Source organism: Lepeophtheirus salmonis, chromosome 12 (assembly GCF_016086655.4).
Source record: "Lepeophtheirus salmonis chromosome 12, UVic_Lsal_1.4, whole genome shotgun sequence".
NCBI lineage: Eukaryota > Metazoa > Arthropoda > Copepoda > Siphonostomatoida > Caligidae > Lepeophtheirus > Lepeophtheirus salmonis.
Window position 1 is genome coordinate 10,274,220 of NC_052142.2, and position 8,851 is coordinate 10,283,070.

At 30.5% G+C, this 8,851-nt stretch overlaps 1 long non-coding RNA gene across 1 annotated transcript; it reads right to left on the minus strand.

Annotated features, from left to right (window-relative positions):
• Window positions 1-7,320: 7,320 nt before the first annotated feature.
• On the minus strand, window positions 7,321-7,720 carry LOC139906730 (uncharacterized). Its single transcript, XR_011782550.1, has 3 exons — window positions 7,582-7,720; window positions 7,422-7,525; window positions 7,321-7,357 (listed from the first exon to the last, which is right to left on the minus strand). It is a non-coding gene; the product is annotated as an uncharacterized lncRNA (long non-coding RNA).
• Window positions 7,721-8,851: the final 1,131 nt, after the last annotated feature.

Here is an 8,851-nt window from a genome sequence, read left to right on the forward strand (position 1 = left end):
TTTATTTCTCAACTCCGGCAACAACTATATATTTCTTTTTAGCCTATTAAACCAGATTAAATACCCATTATTTATCAGTAAGATATGTAGAGTAAAAAAATTATTTTCCAAATTTGCAATTAGTCACAATTCATACCTAATTAGGATTTCGTTATTTATGTAAAATAAACAATTAATCAAACAACACAAAATTTTATTTTCAAGTATCTATTTACAAAATTAATATATAACCAAAAATTATCTTAGAATTGAATGCGGAAAGTTAGATTTTTTATTAGAAGTAAGTATTGGCTACACATAAATCAAATAGCATGTTTTGAAATTTTTTGACTATTTTGATCATATTTTTTTTTTGTTGAGTACATTTCAAGTCCATAATTATAATAGAAGTTCCAGAGAGCTTAAGCTTTTGGTTAGTTCGGTATAATATTACTTTCGAGTCGCTCGTTTTAGTCGAGTTTTTGATTGTGAGATCCAATCAAGTTGCAAGGCTTCAAAATATGGAATCGTGTCCCAGGTGTCCCTCTGGTATTTAATGAATTAACAACATAATGAAAAGAAACAAATTAACAAGATTAAACAATGGACTTGAGTTTCGGTGGAGATGGAGTTTTTTCTCTTTTTAGTATTTCTAAAAAATTTTATTTCTCTCACAAAAAGAAGCGCCTACTATTAAATAGGGAACTACCAATTACTATAGCTTAATTTTGATTTAGTAGGATATTTTCATATTAACTAACCTTAAATATCCCGTACTACAGTTGAATAATTAAAATATTTCTTTAATATAAACTGTAGAGAAATAAACAATGAATATAAAACTGTAGAGAAATAAACAAGAAATATAAAACTGTCCTTGGTTTATTTTGAAGGAAAAAAATTGAACTATCTTTTTTTGTGTTTTATCACACATATATAAAATGAAAATAGTTAAAAAAAAGTCGCTTTTGTCCACTCTAAAACGAATAAAGGGAAACTGATGACCATCAATGTTTGAAGGGCCTCGGTAAAGTTCTGTATTCAAGTTCAGCTGAGTTCAAAGGGGAGGGCAAGCCCCCAAACTAGGATACCCTCTTTCTGGTCAAGGGTAATGTTTTTAGGCTTCGTTTCAATCACGCAAAAATAAATACTCGAATTCTTTTAGATTTAACAAAACTCTCTCTAAGTGTTTTAGGGAGAGGGTATATTTGTGATTATCACAAGTTTATTTTTGTTAAGTTGAAGAGTAGGGGAAGATAGTAGGGAGTGTAAAATCCTGCGATCAAATGGGCAAGATGATTGCCCATCTTCTGATACTGTTGGAATCTTAAATAAAAAAAGAAATGCCCTCCCCCCTCCCAAGAGTCACGACTAGAACCAGTCAGAACTTCGAGATTCACCGTGCATAATGTTGAAGAAGTCGCTGTAGGAATGGTTCATCTTCCAGACCTTTCGTCTCTAAATAACTTGAAGCTCCCTTTAAAGTACCAAACTCACTATAAAGAGCAAAAACTACATGATTCTCTGTACATAGCAAAGTAGAAGTCTTTCTGCGTATATCTACTCTTCCATACCTTACTTGTTCGACAACCCTGCGAACGATCAAACCAATTTTACTGCAGGACAAAATATACTTTATACATTAAGGAAGGCAAAGGATGCAGACCAACTTAGCTCCATGAAAGATTTTTAATTAAACCTATGAGGCAAACTTAGGATCAACTTAGAAAATACTCACAAAATAAAGAAAAAGTTCTACATTGGGCATTGAGAAGGATATAAAAAAAATACCAAACAACCCTTAAAAAAATAAAGCATAGTTATTAACATTTATTATGACAAGTCTGTTGACTTATTACGTTAATTCTATTACATCGATTGATTTTTTAAAAATTTAATACAAAGAAAATAATCAACAATTAAAGAACATGGGAACACTTATTATTTACAATATTTTTTGTTTTTTTTTGACAACCAGTTATTTAGGCACAAGTTTATCTTGACACAGAACAATTATAATAAATCAACAAATTATGAAATAAGAATAGAACCATTCTGATTCAATTAAAAGAAGAAACACGATAATAATTTAATATATCATTATATTTTAAACTTCAAAGAATCCTATGTGAAATATTTAAAAAAAATAATAAGAACATAACAACAAGTAAAGCACGACAAAGCTAGCGCGTATGTGTAAAATATATATTATCAAATTAATAGCATAATAAAACAAGCGATTTGCATCAAAGAAGGGTCATCAGGTTAATATAATTTTCTAATGCGTTTACTATGAGTGGCGTGGAACACTCTGTTTATGATCATTAATTAATAGTAGGAAGTCTGTGATGATGCGCTCCAAATTCATATTTTCTTCCTCTGCCGGTTTTATCACTATGAGCCCGTCGCTCTCCGAGATCATCACTCCAAAAGCGCTGAACACTAACCCTTCTGCTGCCTCACAGAGGTTTAACAACCTACAGCAACTATAAAATAGATGATGGAAGTACTCTGGCAGCAAAATACAAAGTCGAATTGATTATGTTTAGTCTTCAAGTAGATTAGCAAATTTTTTCACAGAGTTTATGGTGTTCCCTTCGTTCATTTCTGACCATTCTCCAGTTCTTCCAGCATTGAATAATCCTTTGAAGCCACGATGATCTTTCTGGAAACTGAATGTGTCTCTACTAGACGTAGAAGGAACTTAAAAATTTGGTTCGCAGTTAAACCATTTCTGACCAATACTGTTACACGCCTTGATGAATTTTTCAAATTCCCCTTTGAGGAGAAAACTTTATAATTGGAATTTATCAAATGAAATCTCTCAGTTTTTCATATTCTAGTGGAAAGAAAAAGAAAATCAGTAATATTTAATAAGTTCAAGAATTTCAAGAAAGAAATCCTCTGTTGATTTGAACACAATCCATTAATATTTGCTTCTAATACTCTGAATTTCCCGATTTTTTTTTGTGTTAGATCGAAATGTTTTGATTCCTCACTTACTGAGTGATTCATTGACCTTCTTTTTGTTTTGGATTCTGCCAACACATTTTTTTTTTCTCTCTCTTACTCTACTTCTCCGATCTTTGGATCCTCGCTAAAGCCTTATTTTGATCATTCTATCTTCTGCTGACTGTCGATTTCATATAGTTTCAACATGCAATTCCCCTACATTCGGAGACACCTGATCTTTTTTTGTTCTGTTCCACTGGGATTTTTCACCACATTTAGTAATTTTGGTTTTCTCAATGTTTTGAGATCTTCTATTTTGATAGTAATAAATACAGGAGTAAGGAAGGAATTACACCTTCTCACAAGATAATACAGGGGTGGAGGTGCTCTATCTAGTTCGAATTTCGTTAGATCAGTCTATAACAACATAGATATTATTTGCTACTAGTATTTCATCTGCTCTTTTTTTAACGCTACCAATCAACTCATCTTAGGAAAAAGGCCAACACAATGCTGAATGACATCGGTTGCAATGGAAACCATAACTTGGCAACAATTATTTCGAATGAGATAGGAGCATTAACGTTTAATAGAAATACATCGCTAGACTATCCTGTAATCGGGCTTGCAAGAATTTTCAATATGATGTATTGTACGGACTGCAGGGCAAGACAGGTGGATTTTGACCAAACATGCATCCAATCATAGTCTATAACGTCTCTAGTTCTAGAATTTTCAATTTAATGTATTGTACTGTCTGCTGGGAAAGAAAAACAGATTGTGGCAAACACGGAACCACTCATCTAATATGATGCCAATTTTAAAAGCGTGGTGGAAGTCAAACATCAGTTGTAAACGTATTATGGTATAAATTTGTATTTCTATTAACCTTGGTACATTCATATCTTTCATGAGAGCTCATGATTCTACATTTACACTAAAAATTTCTCCCTCATAATATATAAACTTAAAATTGCGAAGTAAGGCTGTTTTGGAGAATATTTCCCCCTTCATGATCCTGTGTGTAGAAGTGAATAAAGGTCGACTTTACTATGTACGGAAACGAAAGGTTTGGAAGATGAATCATTCCTAGTGCGACTTCTTCAACATTATGCATGGTGAATCTCAAAGTTCTGACTGGTTCTGGTCGTGACTCTAGGGAGAGGGAGGGAGGGCATTTCTTTTCTCATTTAAGATTCCGACAGAATCAGAAGTCTTGGCCATTTTAGCGTAGGATTTTCTCCCTTCTATCATCCCCCTACTCTTTAACACATAAAAAAGAAACTTGTGATAATCACAGATATACCCTCTCCCTAGAACACTTAGAGAGAGTATGGTTAAATCTAAAAGAATTCTAGTATTTATTTTTGCGTGATTGAAGCGAAGCCTAAAAACATGACCCTTGACCAGAACGACGGTAGCCTACTTTGGGGGTTTGCCCTCCACTTTGAACTCAGCTGAACTTGAATACAGAACTTTCCCGAGGCGCATCAAACATTTATGGTCATCAGTTTCCCTTTATTCGTTTCAGAGCTTTTTAACTTTTTTCATTTCATATATATGTGATGAACACAAGAAAAGATAGTTCAATTTTTTTCCTTCAAAATAAACCAAGGACAGTTTTATATTCCTTGTTTATTTCTCTACAGTTTTATATTCATTGTTTATTTCTCTACAGTTTATATTAAAGAAATATTTTAATTATTCAACTGTAGTACGGGATATTTAAGGTTAGTTAATATGAAAATATCCTACTAAATCAAAATTAAGCTATAGTAATTGGTAGTTCCCTATTTAATAGTAGGCGCTTCTTTTAGTGAGAGAAATGAAATTTTTTTAGAAATACTAAAAAGAGAAAAAACTCCATCTCCACCGAAACTCAAGTCCATTGTTTAATCTTGTTAATTTGTTTCTTTTCATTATGTTGTTAATTCATTAAATACCAGAGGGACACCTGGGACTCGATTCCATATTTTGAAGCCTTGCAACTTGACTTGATCTCACAATCAAAGACTAGACTAAAACGAAAGTTAAATTATTTTTTAGAAGTAAGTATTGACTACACATAAATCAAATAATCAACGAAAGTAAGATGATAATGAACTAACCAAAAGCTTAAACTCTATCGACCCACTATTATAATTATGTACTTGAAATGAACTCAACAAAAAAAAATATGATCAAAATAGTCAAGGACTTGGAATAACATTATAAGGACTTTTCCCAACGTCTACTGAATTATATTCAGCTTTCGACAAGGACTGAAGTAGTGTCTACTTGATTAACATTAGTTTTCAAATAGCTTTAATTATTTAGACTCAATATTTGCAAATCACTGGATCCTCTAGGATCCTATGATTTGAACTTAAAATAATATCCTGTATTACAAGAAGAAAATATCTAATTTAATCCCTATTTATCCTCTCTTTCAGGATTACAAAATACTATAATTCTTATTTTGTCTCTGATAAATATTGTAATAATAACGGAATTACCATAAATCAGAGTATTTTGACCCAATATTTGAAACTATTGCTATTTGATTTACAAAAATTATAATTTAAAATTTGTAGTTCTTCAAGACATGCTATTTGATTTATGTGTAGCTAATACTTACATCTAAAAAATAATTTAACTTTCCGCGTTCAATTCCTAAATAATTTTAGTCCTCCAGTGGTTATATATTAATTTGTAAATAGATATTTGAAAATAAAATTTGCTTTTTTTTAATATAAATAACGAAATCCTAATTAAGTATGAATTTTGACTAATTGCAACTTAGGAAAATGATTTTTTTACTCTACATACCTTTAAAAATAAATGATGGACATTTAATCGGGTTTAATGTCTTATTTTTTTGGAATACAATTAACTGACTTAACACATCCAGACTGTTAATTAAAATTGTATCATATAATTGGAGTATATATTAGTTAAATGGGAGGATAACATTAGTGAAGGATTTGAAATATCAGAAGTAGAAAGTCTTATAATTTGAAATGTAAAGGTTAATAATCTTTTAGATTTAGATGTATTTTTAGTTTAGATAGTACGATAATTATTATCATACACTATTATCTCCATTAAACTGATTTAGCTGTTTGATTGAAAAAGAAAATTATTTTATTTTTATCAATTACTTAATAAATAAATTTTGCTCTAAGTAAAAGTAAATAGTGCTGACGTTCGGTTTCGATTTACAAAATTAAATATTATGGAATTGAATGTAAGACATTTGTATTGTTAATTTAAATTTTTCTTATCCGTAACCAATTATTATGAATGAAGATGTTAAACAAGAAAAAACCCTCAAAAAAGTATAATCATTTAATTATTTGTATAGATTATGATTTGTATTTTGTACAAATATATTTCTTGCACGATTTTTTGTAATGTTTTTTTATGCAATGTGTGAAATATCCACATTTTTAACCTCTTTTTTCAAATATTTACTGTGCAAATTACATCCATCATATGAAAAACACTTCTTTTTTATTTCTTGAGATTTAAACACATCTGGAAGTTCTCAATCCAGATCAAAAGATGTAGCTAAATCCGTATTTGTGCTATCAACGTTACATGATGTGCCTTATAATAGAAAATAAGTAGATTAAAATTTTGAAAATGATAACTTATACCTTCTTATAAATTACTCAATAATGATGAAGAAGTATCTTGTACCCAAGACTCGTTGGTAAAGATAAAATTGATTGACTATCTTAGGATAAATTGATATATGTTGTAGGAGAAGAAGTTGACGGAGGAACGAAATTGTTTGGTTAGAAGTAGATGAAAATCCAAAATTGTTATTTCAGAGGAAGGAATATTAACTAATTTTGTGTCAGATATGTTAGATTCGTTTTTTATAGACTTTTTAGACTTTTTTTTTTTTTTTTTTATAACAATAAACCAAACGAACGATTTAATAATTAGATATTCCATTCTTTCCTCGGGTAATTTATTTTTTTGTCAAAATATATTCTTCAGGAATAGATAATAGCAAATCAAAAGAAGGAATTTCAGTTTTTAATAATTTTATAGGAATAGTAAGTGTAGTATCAGACCATTTTTTAGCATGTACAACTCCAGGAAAAGCAGATGTGAAGGTTAATGTGTGATAATTTTTTATACTTTTTAGACGTATAAAAATGTCTTCCAATTATACCAGCAAATTAGTGGACATCTGTTCTTCTCGGATGATGACACACTAAATTTAGTAAATAAATTTTCGACTACTTTCATTAAATCTTAAATACAATCATTATTTTGCTGATTATAGTATGATTTTGAAATGACACCGAAGTTGTGGTCTGGCAAAAACTTTAAATGATTTTCATTAAGAAAGTGAATAGAAATTTCATCAAATCCACCACAAATAACAAGGTATGCTACAAACGGCATTATAATGTAATTTTTATTCTGGCCTCTGTAAGGGAAAATCAAATTTGAAAATTGAAAGAACCTATATACCTATTTAAAAACTTTATTACCTACAACTATCAGAATGAATTTTAAGACGCAGAATTCGACTGATACTCTGTAGTTCATGGTTTAAGAGAGATATTACACAATTTGACTGTTTCTTATATGTTTCCTATAAATATAAAAAAATATTTATATAGAATGAGAACATAAAAAATCAAAATGTACCTGTTCTGACTCATTAAACATTTATATATATATTGGACGTTCGTAATTTTTCATTCTCAATAGCAAAAAGATTAACTTTATAAAGAGAAATAAAATGAGTTTTTCCCAATTGTATTGACGTGGAAGGAATTGATTTAGCTTTAAAAAAGTCCATAGTTAATAATGTAACAGATTCTTAATGATTTTTGGTATACTCAACCCTCGAAATGTAATATCTACGTTCAGTTTGGACATGGTGCAAGTACTCCTTAAGACTTTCATTGATATTCAATGTCCAATCAACCAAAGGGTTAGTTCGTAGAGATTCTCTGAACAAGGCCAATTCTTGAGAACGATCATAACAAATATGACAAACATCACTGCGCCTTCCCATTATACCCAACTCGGGACATGCAAATATGCATAGTTTGTCTAGTGCAATATTTATCGTATCCTTGATCTATGTATGAGTCTTTATATTTATTATATACAACTTCCCTATTCGAATGACTTGGGAAACGTATGGCTCTGAGATCATAATGAGATGCAATTCTTACTGGTATATAAATACCATACTCCTTAATTAGGTTCTCGATAAAATGTTAAATACCTTCTGTCCTTTCATTTATATTTCGATTGTACAGGTTATTAGATGGATTTCCAGTCAAATTATAATGTTTATGTTGAACTCATTTTTTAAATAAATTGTATATAGTTTCTGAACTATAGATCTCCCAGTAGAGATTGAAATCCAGTAGAATTGTTGATTTTCCTAGTAGATATCATGATCGTAATCTGTCCTAGGACAGATAAAGATCATGATTTCTACTAGGAGAATCAAATCAATAATTCTACTAGTAGAGATTACAATCCTATGATCTCCTAGGACAAATTACAATTTTACTGAGGGAGATAGTAGCCTTGAATATTTGAAGAGGTTGTGTGTTTTCGAAAATATGACTCAGAGTCATACCCTCTCTGGTACCGTGAACAGATTTCATTCCTAGTAAATTCATTCCCACTTTGAAGAGGGATATTTAGTGAAGTAATACGGTTTATGTTTCTACACTATAGTAGTTTTTGTGTAGGAATGTAAAGGGAGGGCTTGGGACTTGGCAGTCGACAATGAAAATGAGTGATGATTATTGATTAAGGATGGGTGGGAGACGGATACGAATGATTTCTGGTATATATGGATGAGAAATGACCTCATGATAAATCTTTAATATTGAGTAGAAATGGAATCCAAATCCATTCATATTATTTATACCTAGGGAAATACCGTCATTGC